General features: G+C 40.9%; 1 pseudogene; it reads left to right on the top strand.

Moving 5' to 3' along the window:
- Positions 1-9,668: 9,668 nt before the first annotated feature.
- On the top strand, positions 9,669-15,001 carry LOC114322009 (uncharacterized; annotated as a pseudogene).
- The last annotated feature ends 1,070 nt before the right edge of the window (positions 15,002-16,071 follow it).

The following is a 16,071-nucleotide window of genomic DNA, read 5'->3' as shown; positions in this document are numbered from 1 at the left end:
CCTATGATCTGTGAAGCATTAATTCATAAAGATACAACAATTGACCAACAGTTTAAAAAGAAAGATATCCACAGGAAATATTCTTTTGATTTAACTAAGGCAGATGACATTTTTGATCATTTGCTTGCGGCCAACTTCCTCAAGTTACCAAAAGGTGTTAAAATTCCATCTTTTGATGAACTTAAAGGAAAAATATATTGCAAATGGCATAATTCTTGGTCTCACTCGACTAAAAACTGTGTTGTTTTTTGAGACAGGATCCAAGAACAAATTCGGAAGGGGAGTTTGAAGTTCCCAGCTAAAGTTGAAAAAGCCATGGGGATCGATAGCAATCCATTTCCAGAAATTGGAGAGGTGGCAGCCAATGTCATTATGACAGACTTTCAGAACCTGTCTCTGAAAGAATTGGAGGAAGTCAATGTACAGATGCATGTGGCCAACCAGACAGCAACCAAAAAGACCTTAAAAGTCCACCAGCTATGGGACGAGATTTCCCACATCAGAGGGAAGACTCTGATGAAGAAGCATTGGATGATGACTCCCTGGAGGTAGCCGTAATGCAACGAATGTGTCCCAGGTGCAGACTGAGTTATAAGTGGTTGAAAGGCCTTCCAGTCGATGGGAAGCAGTATTACAGGGATGTGCAGAGGCGTCCCAAAGCAACCAATGCTTATAACAAAAGGCCGTATCCGGCTAATGTTAGGCAGCAGCCATTAGTGGTTGAACCTGCAGTTGATAGACTGCATGCTAAAGGCAAGAGGCCCTTATATGAGTCCAGATCACCCAACTATTACAGGTTGGAGAGTAGTCATTCTGAAAGAAGGCTGGAGAAGAGTTCAGGTTTTGGGATCAAAGCCAGGAATTGGCCCCTTGGGCCAGCTTCACGATGGACAGAAAATGATTATCATCATCGAGAACTTGAATCAGGCTCAAAGCTTGGAGACAGGGCCAAACAATTGTCTTCACAGCCAGCCTCGAAGGTGACCTCGAAAGAAGAAAGAGGCGGTTCAACGTCTGGGTCAGTAAGTTCGTGGGTACCTGGAGTCCTAGATTGGTTTGTGATGCAAAACAAACCCAGGGAAATGCCTTCCTAAAGGAATTTTGGAAATCAAAGTAGGACGGTTAAGCCTCCTTTGGTGGCCCCCAACAACTGGGTATTGCTGAAACACCCAAGAACGAGGGAACCAGATATGGTCCCCGTTATTTCCAGATCACAAAGGAGAAAAATTCAGGGTAGGTACACCCAATACCAGAGAGACCTGAAAGAAAGTGGAGAGAGTTCTTCGATGATCCAGACTGGAGAAAAGAAGAATCGAAAGTCAGACCATAATTCAAAGCCAGTTACACAAAACGAGGTGGATCGCAGCAGAGAACAGTTGGCCAAGGTTCATTCTGAACTAAAGGCCAGAGAGAAGGAAAGTCTAGCAGGGTTGGAGAAAGCTTTGATGGAGAGTGGTAGCGAAACGGAAGAAGATGTTGGCGTAAGCCAGAAGAAAGAAATGGTGGAAGAAGAAATGTTCGAAGCCTTCATGGCTGAGCAAACATTTCTGGTTGGAAAGCCAGCTGAGGAAAATCATTCGAAGGGACCCGTTAGCAATGAAATACCAGAATGCATCATGCAGGATGTTTCTGAGGAAATTGACCAAAGTGACCAAGAGGGGAAACAGGTACAGCCAGCCATCCAGTTTGGCTCATTTCCCCCGGTATTAGTGAACATGGTACACATACTACCACGGGAATTCCAAGCTGGAGATGAGAATCAAGAGGGGCAGGAAGCTGATCCAATTCCGATCTCTAGTGAAGATTCACAAGCAAGTATGGTGCAAGATAATTTCGAAATGGTTACCCCAATGGAAGCTGAATATGAGAGCGAGGAAGTGGTAAGCATTAACCTCTCGTATCCATTCAAATATCCCTCGAATTCCATGATGCATCATGTTAAGCCTTTGTACATTAAGGCCTTCTTCGATGGGGTTCAGTTAAACCGAGTCTTGGTGGATAATGGAGCGGCGGTGAACTTATTACCGAAATCTTCCTTGAAGAAATTAGGAAAGAGGAATCCCAGGTTGATTCCAACCAGTACGACCATCGTTGGTTTTGCTGGAGACAAGCAGATGGCCCAGGGAATTCTACCCATCAACCTGAGTGTGGGAACCAAGGACTGCATGACGGCGTTTTTCGTCATTGATAGCAATGCGAAGTACAATGCTTTACTTGGTAGAGATTGGATCCACACTAATAAATGTGTGCCTTCCTCTTTGCATCAGAAAATGATAATAGCTCTAGGCAATGGGAAGACGGAGGAAATTAATGCAGATCCTCAACCTTTCATAGCCTGTGCAGATTTCGCAGAAGCCAAGTTGTATATTGATGGCGTGGCACCGCTCAATATACTGATGGAATTCGATGGCTCAGCCGAAGTAACGGCTGATAAGGAGGTAGCACACCTGAAGCAATTAGTCCAGGAGAGTGCTGGTGAAGAGCTAGTGGTTAAAGATGACAATGATGCCTGGTTATAGGCAGCAAGATGAAGCACCAGAAGCCAGGTCTTTGGCTTTAATCAAGTTTTCAATATTGGATATAAAGTCAATAGTCCAGAAAGTTCGAGAGCAGGAGAAAGAAGTCATGACGGTTGGTTGCAAGCGGGAGCAGCAACAAGCCAGAGTTTTGACCCTTGGTAAATACTGTGCATTGGACATAGAAACAAAAGTCCAAGAAATACAGGAAGAAGAAACCTTGTGGACAGATTTTGTCTATGAGGAGGAGAATAAAGAGGAGGAATCAAAGAGCTTGGAAGCAGAACACAGCAAGGAGATTTCTGCGAAGTCAGAGAAGATCAAAGAAGGAGTTCAGGTAAGTACTCAGATACAAGACCCCTTAGAAGAAATAAATTTAGGGGAAGATTCTGTACAACAACCCATTTATATAAGTGCTTGGTTGAATTCTCCTGATAAGAACCAGTTATTGGTTATTCTGAGAAGATATAAAGATTGTTTTGCATGGTCATACAATGAACTACCAGGATTGGATAGGTCATTAGTGGAACATAGGCTTCCCATGAAGCCTAACTTCAAGCCATACAAACAAAAACCAAGAAGAATGGGTTCAGAGGTGATTTAGAAAGTCAAGGAAGAAATTCTTAGACTACTTAAGGCAGGCTTTATCAGAACAGCCAGGTATGTTGAGTGGCTGTCTAATATTGTACCTGTAGTCAAGAAAAATGGCAAAATGAGAGTATGCATTGATTTTAGAAACTTAAATCTGGAAATTCCAAAAGATGAATATCCTATGCCTATAGTAGATTTGTTGGTGGATAGCTCAGCAGGACATCACATTTTATCAATGATGGATGGACACTCAGGCTATAACTAGATCTGCATTGCGGAGGAAGATGTTCACAAGACAGCATTTAGATGCCCTGGGAATATTGGGACCTTCGAATGGGTTAAAATGCCGTTTGGCCTGAAGAATGCTGGGGCCACATATCAGAGGGCTATGAACACTATCTTTCATGACCTTATTGGTGGGTATTTAGAATGTTATATTGACGACATTGTGGTTAAATCCCAATCTATGGAGGAACATTTGTTTCACCTAGAGGCAGCCTTTGAAAGAATGAGAAGGTTCAAATTGAAGCTTAATCCTCTTAAGTGTGCTTTTGGCGTATCATCTGGAAACTTCTTTGGCTATGTAGTACACAAGAAAGGAATACAGATCGACCAGAATAAAGCCAAAGCCATCATTGAAGCCAGACCTCCATCAAGTAAGAAAGAATTACAAAAGTTCCTTGGTTAGGTTAATTTTCTTCGAAGATTCATTTCTAACACTGCAGGGAAAACTAAATTTTTTTCTTCTTTATTAAGGCTGAAAGATGAAGAGAAATTTGTCTGGACAACGGAGCATCAAAGTGCTTTCGATGGAATCAAAGCTTACTTGGCCAATCCTCCAGTACTGATGCCACCAAATGGCGTTAAGCCTTTAAAGCTGTACATAGCCATAGCAGAAGACTCATTGGGAGCTTTCTTGGCCCAAGACAATGAGGAAGGCAAGGAGCAAGCTGTTTATTACCTTAGTAGGTTTTTAAATTCTTGCGAATGTAAATATTCAGCTGTAGAAAAGCTTTGCCTTGCACTGTATTTTGTTGTAATGAAATTAAGATATTACCTTTTGCCTACAATTGTCTTGGTAATTGCAACCACAGATTTGGTTAAATACATGTTATCTAGACCTATGTTGAGGGGAAGAATTGGCAAATAGGTATAAGCCCTGTCAGAATTTCACTTAGAATATGTGCTCCAAAGAGCAGTGAAAGGACAAGTTTTAGCCAATTTTTTGGCAGACCATCCATCTCAAACAGAGAGTCAAGAAATAATGGAACTCAGTATGGCTAGTGTTGAGCCATGGCAAATGTGGTTCGATGGATCGAAAGCCAATGGCCTAATTGGAATTGGTATAGTAATCAAGTCACCACAAGGAATAGAGACCACAAATGGTTTCAGAATAGATGAAACTGCTTGTTCTAATAATCAAGCTGAATATGAAGCTTTGATAGTAGGATTGGAAATTATTATTGGATTACAAGTACATGCAGTTGACATATTTGGAGATTCCCAATTGGTCGTTAACCAAGTAAAAGGGATTTTCAAGTGTCAAAGTATAAGTATGCTGCCATATTATGTCGTTGCATTACATTTGCTCTCTCAATTTGAAATAGTAAATGTAACTTATGTCTCGAGATTCTTGAATAATAGAGCTAACGATGTGGCGCAGAAAGTTTCGAATTTCAAGAGTAAAGATGGTACCCATTGGGATGTAAGCCAAACGACATACCAAAAACCTATACCACCTCTAAGTAAGAGGAACATGATCCTAGAAATCAATTATAATGATCTGCAGGAACAGGATTGGAGACATCCAATAATACAATACTTGGCTGGCCCATCCTCGAAAGTCAGCAGAATAGTTAAATTGCAATCTGTGCAATATATCATATATAACAATGATCTCTACAAAAGAGGGGGAGATGGTCTATTGTAAGAATGTTTAGGGCCAAAAGAAGCATTAATAGCCATGGCTGAAGTTCACGAAGGTATCTGTGGTGCACATCAACCTGGTGTAAAAATGAGATGGCTGCTTCGAAGACATTCCTATTATTGGCCGACTATATGCAAAGGGCTGCCAGACATGTCAAAAGCACGGTACAATAAGGCATGTGCCCATAACTGGTCTACATGCAGTAGTAAAGCCTTGGCCATTTAGAGGATGGGCCATGGATATGATGGGAAAAATACACCCTCCCTCTTCGAAGCATCATTGTTTTATTTTGGTGGCTACTGATTATTTCACCAAATGGGTCGAGGCCAAACCATATAAAGCTGTAGATCAGACGGAGGTTATTGGGTTCATTAAAGATTTGATCCATAGATTTGGCATCCCACAAACGATAACGGTCGATAATGGGACTGTTTTTGATGGGAAAATGGTAAAGTCTTTTGTGGCTGAGTTCGGGATTAGCCTTGTGAATTCCACTCCATATTATGCACAAGCCAATGGGCAAGCTGAGTCATCTAACAAGTCCTTAAAAAAGGGAATACAAAACGTTGTAGAAGATAATCCGAGAGATTGGCACAACTTATTGCTAGATGTATTGTGGGCTTATAGAACTTCCCCAAGATCAAGCACAGGAGTTACTCCTTATGCCTTAGTTTATGAGCATGATGCAGTGTTACCAGTGGAGATCAATGTTAAATCTTTAAGGGTAAGATGCCAAGACCAGTTGGATCCTGAGCAGTACTATCAAAGTATGTGCTTGGAATTAGAAGACATAGATGAAGCTAGAATTTTGGCATTAAATAGCATTCTCTTTCAGAAGAAGAAGGCAGCCAAAAATTATAACAAGAAAGTCAAACACATTGGCTTCGATGAAGGTGATTTGGTGTGGAAGACAATACTCCCAATAGGGATTAAAAGCCATAGATTTGGCAAATGGTCACCTAACTGGGAAGGACCATATCAAATTCATAGAGTTTTGCCTTTTGGGGCATACCATTTGAAAGATTTGAGTGGTTATGTGCATCCTAAAAAGATTAATGGCAGATATTTAAAACCATATTTTCCAACTATTTGGGAAACACAGGGAATAAAATAAACACTGAATACAAGAACATAAAATAGTGAACAAGGAAATGTTTTATAAAGAGTCAAGTACATTGTGCCACAAGTTGGCCCAAAAATCATTACAATGTTTCAGCTGTTTTTGTACAACAGATTTCCTATTGGTAAACGACGAAAACAGTTTAATAGCTACAGCCATATCTTTCTTTTGATCAGCCAGTCCTTGATTGGTGATTTGCAGTTTGAGGTCAGTTCGGAGTAAGGCTTGATTCACTGCAGAAAGCTCCTCTTCGAGTTGAGCTTTCCTCTCCAACAGTTAAGTTCGGAAGTGAGAGGCAGAGGAGTGTTGTTCCTTAAGCGTCGATACTTCAGTGTGCACTTGAGAAACAAAACTTTGATCTCTAACCAATTTTTCATCTGCGGCCTGGGCGGCATGACAGATGCTGATGTAAAAATCGATGGTAGCTGCTACCTGGGATAGGTGGTTGGAGACATCCATACCAGACTGCTCAACAAGTTTGCAGCATTGAAGAAACCCGTTTTTAATTATAGGCCTTTGTAGAGCCTCGAAGGGAATCCTCGAAAAGGAAATTAGCAGGTCTAGACAGGTGTCCAAGTCTATCGAAGGCACAGAAGGTTGGCTGTTGGAGGAAGGAGAGCTCTAAAAAATTTCCAGCAAAGAATCACCTAAAACTAATGGCTCAACCTCCTCATCGAATGTCGGAGAAGTAGAAGTGATGTCAAAAAGACTAGCTAATCTTGCTTCAAAAATATCAATCTCATCAGTGGACATGAGGGGTGCAGAGAGAGTGGCCATGGGAGACTCAAAAGATTGCATAGCGATAGGAGAAATGGGTGGAGCATCTTTAATGGTCTCCATAGTTCTAGTCACCAACGAATCAAGAGAAGAAGGACTGGAGCTAGGTAAAGATGGTAAGTCACGAATTGGAGAGCTGTCAACACCCATCAAAGATAAGGTAGCACTTGGAGTCTCCTTGGAAGGAGAAAGAGGAGCAAGACTCGGTAAAGAAGTAAATTGAGGAAAGTCAAGTAAGAAAGATAGGGAGTCAAACCAAGAGGAAAAGGTGCAGGAATGCTTGGCCTCAAAAAGAGTGTAGAAAATGTAGCCCCTAGCAATGGAAGCATGGTCTGAGTAATCCCTACATCCTGCATCTGATCTACCTCGAATGAAACTGAGAGAGGTCTCATCGGAAAGATGAACTCGGAAGTTGCCGCTGCAAGAGGAAGAGATGTAAGGCAATGTTAAAACTCGATACCAAAGGCTAACAGAGGAAAAGTCACAGAAGCATAAAATTACCTGCTCCAAAAGTATCGGCGATAATGGGAGAACTACGAAGGGTGTAATCTCTGGCAGTCTGTTGCCTTCTTACAGTTTCCCTTTGTAGTATGTCAGCAGCAGCAGGTTCATCTCTCAGAAACTGTTGCTGCCGTCTCTTCTCAGCTCTCTCAAAGACAATCATGGCTTTAGGATGTTCTTGCTCTATTGTCTTGTCAGCTGCTTTATGGATGGTATCTTCGATTGAGATAGGAGCAGAAGAAGACATCTTTTTTCTCTTTTCTATGGCTTTGGCGATTGTCTCAGAATCAGAGTCTTCAACCATATCGGATAGAGAGACAGTCATCTTTCTTTTCCTTTTCCTCTGTACTGGCAGGGTCTGCTCTTTTCCAATTTCTTTCTCAGCCTCTTTAAGCTGCGGTCTAGATTCTAAAGAGATGAGTTCATATTCTGACTCTCTAGTAGCTACCGAATCGGAAGAAAAGACGATCGCCCTCTTCTTTCTTTTCAAAACCAACTCTTCCTCTTCATCTGATTGTTCCTTTTCTTCCCCTTGAATATTGGATGTTCCCTTCTCGAGTTCAAAGAGGCTCCTTTTCTTTTGTGATTGACCACCTCTACAAAACAAGAATTAAAGATAAGGCAAAATGCATTATGAAAGACAAAAGGAGAAAAGACAAGGGTATACCTTTCTTCGAGGCAGCCCGAGTGACTCTGGGAGGAATTGAAGCAGCAGGAGTAGCATGTGCCAATTCTGAAACAGTGGAAGAAGTGACCTCCCCAGTTTCTTTGGGCTTAGTCACATCTAACACTGTTAGTAGGTTTAAAGGTGGAATGGCCAAATAAATCTCCATGTTAGTCACCCAGCAGTTTTGGTACCTCTTCAACACGGTACCTTGGGGAATGAAAGGGGTGTACTCAAAGTTGGCCAAGTCATCTACAAATTTCAAAGTTGCCTCTTCTAGCCTGGATTTCCGGACTTTCAAATCCCTTCTAGAGAGGCTGAGATTTGTGTTGCTACAGAGGGGTATTGGGACCCCTTGTGAAAGGCCAAATTGTCTAGTAAACTGAGCTGGACAGTAAGGTTCAGCAATGCATTTGTATGCCTTCGGGTTCAAAGTCCCGATAAATAACTCTCTGGGAATCAGAATGGAGGCCATATATCCTTGTGAGAAAGTGAAGTACAAGACTGGTCACTTAGAAAATTTCTCAACCAAGATGGACCAATGGAAGGTTCGAAGGGACGAAAGCGATAAGTAGGAAGAGAGACTGGAAGCTGGTGAAAGAAAGAGAAGTAAAAGGCAAAGGTAGAAGGGTAAAGTGAAGCATTGGCCATCCTTATGCCATGAGTAAGAGGGTTTGGCTCAGAAAATTTAAGGCATTTGGATTGTAATTCAGTAAAATAGGCGAAAAGCCAAAACTGAAGGATCCAGAATGGCCCCCCTTGATTAGCATCTAAGGGTTTCTCACAAAAAAGGGAGCAGACTTTATATACGTGCCCTAGAACATGTGGGGCTAAGGCCACCTTTTTCTGTAGGACAAAGGCTTTGGCAAGAGGGGCAAATTCAGGCATAATTCTCTGAGAGGAAGTGCAAAAAAAAGAATTTGCAAAGCCAATACAATAAGAAAAAAAAGAATTCCCTATCAGTCACAGGGCCCTCTCTTTTATTCTCAGCCCTAGGGAAATCACTATAAGATGAGTTAAGGGAGGGGAGAGAGAACGGGACTGCTAAATCAGGATAATCTGGTCCAAAAGGGGTGCCAATGGGAGATAGTTCCAGTAAATGGCAAATATCAAGAACAGTAGGGGCCATCATCCCACATCTAAATTGGAAAAAGTTAAAGACAGGATTCCAAAAATATAGAGCAGCAGGAACAAGGAAAGGGTCCTCTGAAATAGTTACCCTAGATAGTCTGAGAGCATCGAGGAGGCAGAGTTCTTGAAGGTCCAGGGTCCTAGCAGGAATAACCCGATCATACCATTCTTGCCACTCTGGTCTCACCGTGGGCCAGCATCGGTGAGGGCGATTCATTCTCCAGTTCCTCCAGTCAAGACCACCTTCATAGAGAAGACATTGGTTCTCCAGTCGGGGATACAGGGCTGGGAGTTCAGTGAGGACCTCTTTGAATATGGGCCCGAGCACATAGTCTGACTGCACATGGCGACGAGGGACAAAGATACGTCCATCAATAGCGCTCTTCTCCCCAGCTTTGTACTTTTCACATTCCGCATCAATAATCCTCTTCAGGGCCACAGATGGGCTCATATGCTCTACGACTGATACTGAAGGAGAAGCCATTGATGGTATATTTTTCTTCGGGAAAGGAAGTAGAGAGAAGCCGACGATCGGTAATAAGAGGGGTTTGTGCGATTAGAAGAGCAGGTGATTTCGGAACACAAAACAAAAGGGTTTTTAAAGCCCTCGTATTTGAAAATATATTACATGAGCTGTTAAGTATTAAAAGTACGAGTACAAAAGCTTCCTTCAACATTGATGCTTTTGGAGGGAAAAACAAAGCCCAATTGTTAAGGCTAGCTTCGAAGTAAGTATTTTGCTTCGAAGCCGAGTCAAACGGCTTCGAAAACAGAGAAGCCAGCTTCGAAGTGGGTTGCCCTACCCAAAATATAAAATACTCGAGTATTTATTTTAAAAGAGCTTAAAGACCTATTTTGAGAGTTTTTAACAAAGGTAATGTCCTTCGAAGCAAAACTTGAGTTTCTTTAACAAAGGTAATGTCCTTCGAAGCAAAACTTGAGTTTCTTTAAGGATGGGATTTGGTGTTCGAAACATCAAAAGCAATAATGACAACGACTAGATGTTGACTATGGTCAAAACAGGTTTTAAATGTAAGATTGCTAGATTCGAAGCACTGTTTCCAATTGAAAATCAGCCAAAAACTCTATTCCACAAATTGGAAAGGTTTACAATTGGCTCATTTAGTGTTTTATTTAAAACAATTAAGTCCAGATTCAAAGGATGAAATTGTTCGAAGTTCGAAGCTCTGAGGTGACTTTTAAAACACAACTAAAAATACAAGTGAGGACAGGGTCAAACAAAGACGAATTTTGTTTATATTAAGATCAGAGCGATTACATCAGCTGACCCTATCTCGGTATAAACTCGAGCTCATAAAAATAAGGAATGAAATAAATAACAAAATCATAAAATTTAGTCCAACAATGATCAATGAACTTTTGTTCTTTCCTTATTCTATCTTCTAAATTTTCTAGCATTGGCTGCATAAGTTGATGTGTTCTCACTTCATAGTAGAGCTCTTCAGCCTTTATTTCAAAGGCCACTTCTCTTAACCCTTGTTCCAATTCATCAACGTCTAAGTCATCCCAATACGCAGAATCTTTATTCTTGAAATCATTGAATTCTTCAATAAAGTTCTCTGCTTCGTACTGAGCATGAATTCGAAGGGACGAAAGTTGGTCTAAAGATTGTGTAGTAGCCACAGAATTGCGATGCCAGTGAAGAAGCAATGGAAGTTGGTCCAGAAACATATGAAGTTCTGCCTGAGCAAGGGGATTAAGGACATGGCCCCTAGTCATGATGTCACAAGCCCATCGAAGGTTCTTGAGAGGGACTTCGTCCTCGAGAACATCAAAGGGCAAGTGAGAGAAGGCTGCAAGTAGAAGTTGAGCCTATTTCCGCTCAGCCGGGGTAGGAGAAGGCAGAGGTTTATAAGGTGGAAAGACATTCTCCGTGGATAGGGCAATCTTTAGTTTCTCTGTCCAGGAAAGAATTGGGAGGGGTGAATCAATTTCGGGAGATGAAGAAGAAGGTGTGGACGCTTCTGTTTTCGGGGATGATACGGGAGCAGAAGGAACAAAGGCGTTAATATAATCAAGCCAGTCAGAAGAACAGATCTTCGCCTTCTGAGCTAAGAATAATGGGTTATACCCTTGTGCTTCTTCTGGGCGAGGAGCGGAGTGCACTATCTTTGTAGGCATGGAAGATGTATACCATGCTACAAGAAGATTCTCCTCCATACTACGCCGATGGTCAATGGGCACATAAGGATAAACAACTGAACTTCGAGCATAGGAAGGAAATTCTAAAGGGTCAGTGAACTCAACAAAATGGTGGTTGATTCGCTCCTTTAAATCATAAGTCTCAGGTACTGACCAGCTTGTCCAGTCAGAACCTCCAGAAGAGGAAGAAGTTACAGCCTTATCCCATACAGAAATTTGCGAAGAAGAGTTGCTCAAATCCATATTTGCAATCCTGCAAATCAGAGGTTTGGGAGCAGATTGTTCAAACTGTAAAGGTAGGTCAGAGGGGAAAATTCTTATGTCTTTGTTTGTAACCTTCTGAATCAAAGGATTAAGAGCAATGTGTTCGTAATCCAAAGGTCAGTAATTTGCAAAGGCGTCCATGACCTGAATATAGAAAGGTGGGTAAAGGTGGCTAATAAATGCATGCTTTCGACGAGGAATAGTATCGACATATGACTCTTCGTATGCTTCATCATTGGAGGAAAGAATTAATTTGGCCATGAAATGTATCAGTCTGTTCGAATAATAAGACAGTGAAAGTACTTAAAGGATCAAGACGAGAGTATTGATACAAATGGTGTGTGACAGTTGCATTTCTGGGAAGATGCAAAACCCATGCACGTTCTAAGACGTGGGAAAAGGGACTCTGATCCACTAATATCACCAAGTCTTGGGTATATTAGTGCGGGGGGTAATGTTGGCTACACATTTTGTACTAAGCCAGTGACAATCCGACGCGTGGCAAAGTGAGGGTAATATGGGGAGACCAGGTAGGTCTTCGATCCTGATCATACACGTGGCAATTAATATTGGTTGTTATAAGATCTGAGTAGTAGCGGATCAACAAAGAGGCGTACAGTGACGTGGCTTCAACGGCTGCTCGCATTCAAATTCGAATATAAGGGGGAAGCCTAACTGCAAGTGAAGGCGTAGTGGAACTACTTATAAGGTAGCATGATCAGCGACTACGGAGGAGCAGTTCGACGGTTTGAAGTACAATTCGATGGTTATCTTCGGAGAGTATAAATAGCAAGAAGGACTTCAGAGAAAAGAACGGCAAAAAGATCTAAAGAATTACTTTACATATTCCAGTGTTATTTCCTGTCCTTTATATTTCTGTATTTTAAGTTTCTGCGCCGCACTTCATTTGTAGGAGTAGTTTTCGAGTATATTGCCGCTGTAATTTTCTACAGAACTAAGATCATTGTAAGTTTTTCATACTAATGAAATACTTCAGTTTATTTAATTGTTCTTATGTTCAAGTTTTCTGAAGTCAAATTACCAGTAAGCCACTAGTAAAAGTCCTTTTTATTGAGGCCGAAAGAACTATAACACAATCGTCTGAATAATTGTTTGGCAATTACAATTCTGTAAGGACTGATTGATCCTTGCTGGCACGCTCATAATTACGAAAGTAACCTTCGAAAGCCAAAAAAGCAAATAGTGGGTCTTGGTGGTGGTGGGTCCAAGTGCACAAACTAGACTGGGATCACCTGCTCGAACCAGACCGGGACTGGGACCGATCGAGTAATTTCACTCAATCTTACCCTCATGAATTTGTCAGGTCCAGTTCATCCCAGTTTATGCAACCTCTCATTGCTTGAAACCCTAATTTTATCCCACAACAGGTTTAATGGTTCAATCCCACCTTGTTTAGGAAAGCTCTTGAACCTTAGAACCCTAGATCTTGGCCATAATATGTTTAGTGGTGTTGTTCCTAGAACACTTGCGAGGCTGAGCAAGTTAACTGAGCTTGCCCTCAATACTAACAAAGATTTGAATGATATTGTTCCTCTCTGGATTGGGAATTTTTCTATAAAACTTGAGAAACTCGATTTGGGTTTCGGTTCGTTTCGAGGCAAAATTCTTGAGAGCTTATATTACTTGAAACCACTCAGTATTTGGATCTCTCACACAACAACTTATGGGGAACTCTTGGAGATTTCCATCAACCTTTGGTTTTTCTCAATCTTGAGTCAAACTTGCTTTCAGGTTCTTTGCCTTGCCTTGTCTTTTGGCCTCTGTTGAATCGATTTCGGTTCTCAATTTAGCTAACAACTCTATTGTGGGAGGAATACCCTCTTGTATTTCCTCCCTTCAAGAATTGAAACAGCTGAATCTGTCCTTCAATGGGTTAAGATTTGAGATTTCTCCTAGAATCCTTTTTTCGGATAAACTGGTTGTTTTGGACTTGAGTTTCAGCGCCTTGTCAGGACAGCTTCCAAGCAAATTTGCAGAACCTCCGAAGAAGTCAGGACTTGTACTTCTTGACCTATCTCACAATCAATTCTATGGTGATATTCCCTTGACTATAACGGAATTGAAAAGCTTGCAGGTGTTGTTTCTTTCACACAATCTTCTCACCAGTGAAATCCCAGCAAGGATAGGCAATTTGACCTATCTCTAAGTGATTGATCTATCACACAACTCACTGTCCGGTTCGATTCCTTTGAACATTGTTGGTTGTTTTCAACTACTTGCATTGATCCTAAGTAACAATAACCTTTCCGGTGAAATTCAGCCAGAGCTCGACGCATTGGATAGTTTGAAGATTCTTGATATCAGCAACAATAAGATTTCTGGGGAGATTCCACTAACCTTGGCCGGCTGTAAATCATTGGAGGTTGTAGATTTCAGCTACAACAATCTCTCTGGAGGTCTGAATGATGCGATAACCAAATGGTTGAACCTTAGGTTTATCTCCCTTGCTCGAAACAAATTCAATGGATCTCTACCTGCTTGGCTGTTCTCATTCCAAGTAATTCAAACATTGGACCTCTCTGGCAACAAGTTCTCTGGCTATATACCCGATGGTAACTTTAACATTAGTTTGACGTTTAACAGTAGTAACTTCAGCAGAACACCTACCCAACAGTTGGGTACATCGCAGAATCTGCAAATGAAACTCTCTGTGGTTGTTTCTGATGTCGATGAGTTGAGCTTTGATTACGATCTATCTTCAGCAGTTGGAATCGATTTATCTGATAATTCACTCTATGGGAAGATCCCTGTCAGTCTGTTTGGATTACATGGTTTGGAGTATCTGAATTTATCCTACAATTTTCTCGATGGTCAGATTCCATCGAGTTTGGAGAAGATGTGGAGTTTGAGGGCTTTGGACTTGTCACATAATTCCTTGTTGGGTCAGATCCCAGAAAACATATCGAGTCTTGGAAACCTGACACTCCTAAATCTGTCATATAACTGTTTTTCTGGAATTGTTCCCACGAAACAAGGGTATTGGAGGTTTCCAGGAGCATTTGCCAGGAATCCAGACTTGTGTGTCGAGTCCCCTGGTGAAAGGTGTCAGACGAAAAGCCTTCCTGTGGTGCTAGGAAAGACTTTTGAGGAAGAAATGGAGGGGCCAATTTCACTCTGGGTATTCAGTATAAGCGCATTTGTTAGTTTTTACGTTGGCATCACAACTCTCTTTTGCTCTACTAAAACTAGAAGCTACATTCTCCAAACAAAAGTTTAATGTTGTGTTTATGTATGAGAATGGAAAACTTCTTTTGTACATTGTCTCATTTCTTAGTGCGTTGCCTAGTTTTACATCTTGTTTCTACTCGTTCTGTTCCTTTTCTGTATGAGTATGTGATTCTAGCATCTGTTGTAGACTTTTACATTCTATCGGTGCGAATGAGCTAGGAAAATTTATTTGTGGGTATTGCTGAAACTATCAAATTTCTTATCAGTTTAAAATGAAATTGAGATTTCTGTTCAATTTGAGGAAAGTTGTGGCATAATATGTTTGTTACACTTGTAGCAAGCTGGATCTAGAACTCTAGAGGTCTTTGCATGGCTTGACTTTTTGGGATTTTCTCCCTATATTTTGACAATCCTGTGTCTATTTGCCGAGACGAGGTAGGAAAATATTTAAAATTTTAAGCATCTTATTGTCTTCAATTGGATTTGGAACTTAATTTTGAGCATGGAGGAGACTTGTTTTTAGCATTTGGATCTTTGTATATATTGACGCATGTTTCCTCTCGACTTGTACCTTTCTTTTTTTTTTCACCATTTCAACAGATATTCATCATTCCTCTCTTTGGTCAATTTCCTTGCAAGTATAGCATGAAGGTCTCCATATTGCTTTTCTACACCATATTTCTATAAGTGAAGTGCAATATTCCTATGTTCTTACCTCTGTCCAATATAGTGAGGCAGTTTTGGGCCATCTGATGCCCTTAATAATCTGGTTTTTAAAAATGTTAGCTTTCTTTATTCAATTTCCCTTAAGGGCATCATATTTTTATTTTTATTGTTGGTATTGCCTTTTTCTTCGATACGGACGGTACCCCTATCACTGCCATGAAACCTTTCATTAGTTTTCATGCAAAGAGTATATTGAGGTAGTGTGGAATCATTTGAACTTCTTCATATATATTCTGGCTTGCTTGGTTAAATATCTTTCTACTATATTAAGCAGTGGTGGTTGCTGCTATCAGTGGGCTCTTTTAACCGAAGAGGCACATATATGTTCTAGTACCTAAACTCTTGTCTCTCTTTTTATTTACAGTGTTTTTATTATTAATTTCCAAATCTAGGTTTGATATATTGTGTTTTATAGGTCTGCTTTGATGGATATTGGAAAGTTTTGCAATATTTGTGCTCTGTTTTTGTGTACCTGGAGTTGCAAACTAAAACAAGCTATTTC

This window comes from Camellia sinensis, chromosome 1 (assembly GCF_055761805.1).
Source record: "Camellia sinensis isolate YWXY chromosome 1, ASM5576180v1, whole genome shotgun sequence".
Classification (NCBI taxonomy): Eukaryota; Viridiplantae; Streptophyta; class Magnoliopsida; order Ericales; family Theaceae; genus Camellia; species Camellia sinensis.
Note: the sequence above shows the minus strand (reverse complement) of the source record. Positions and strands in the feature narration are given on the sequence as shown.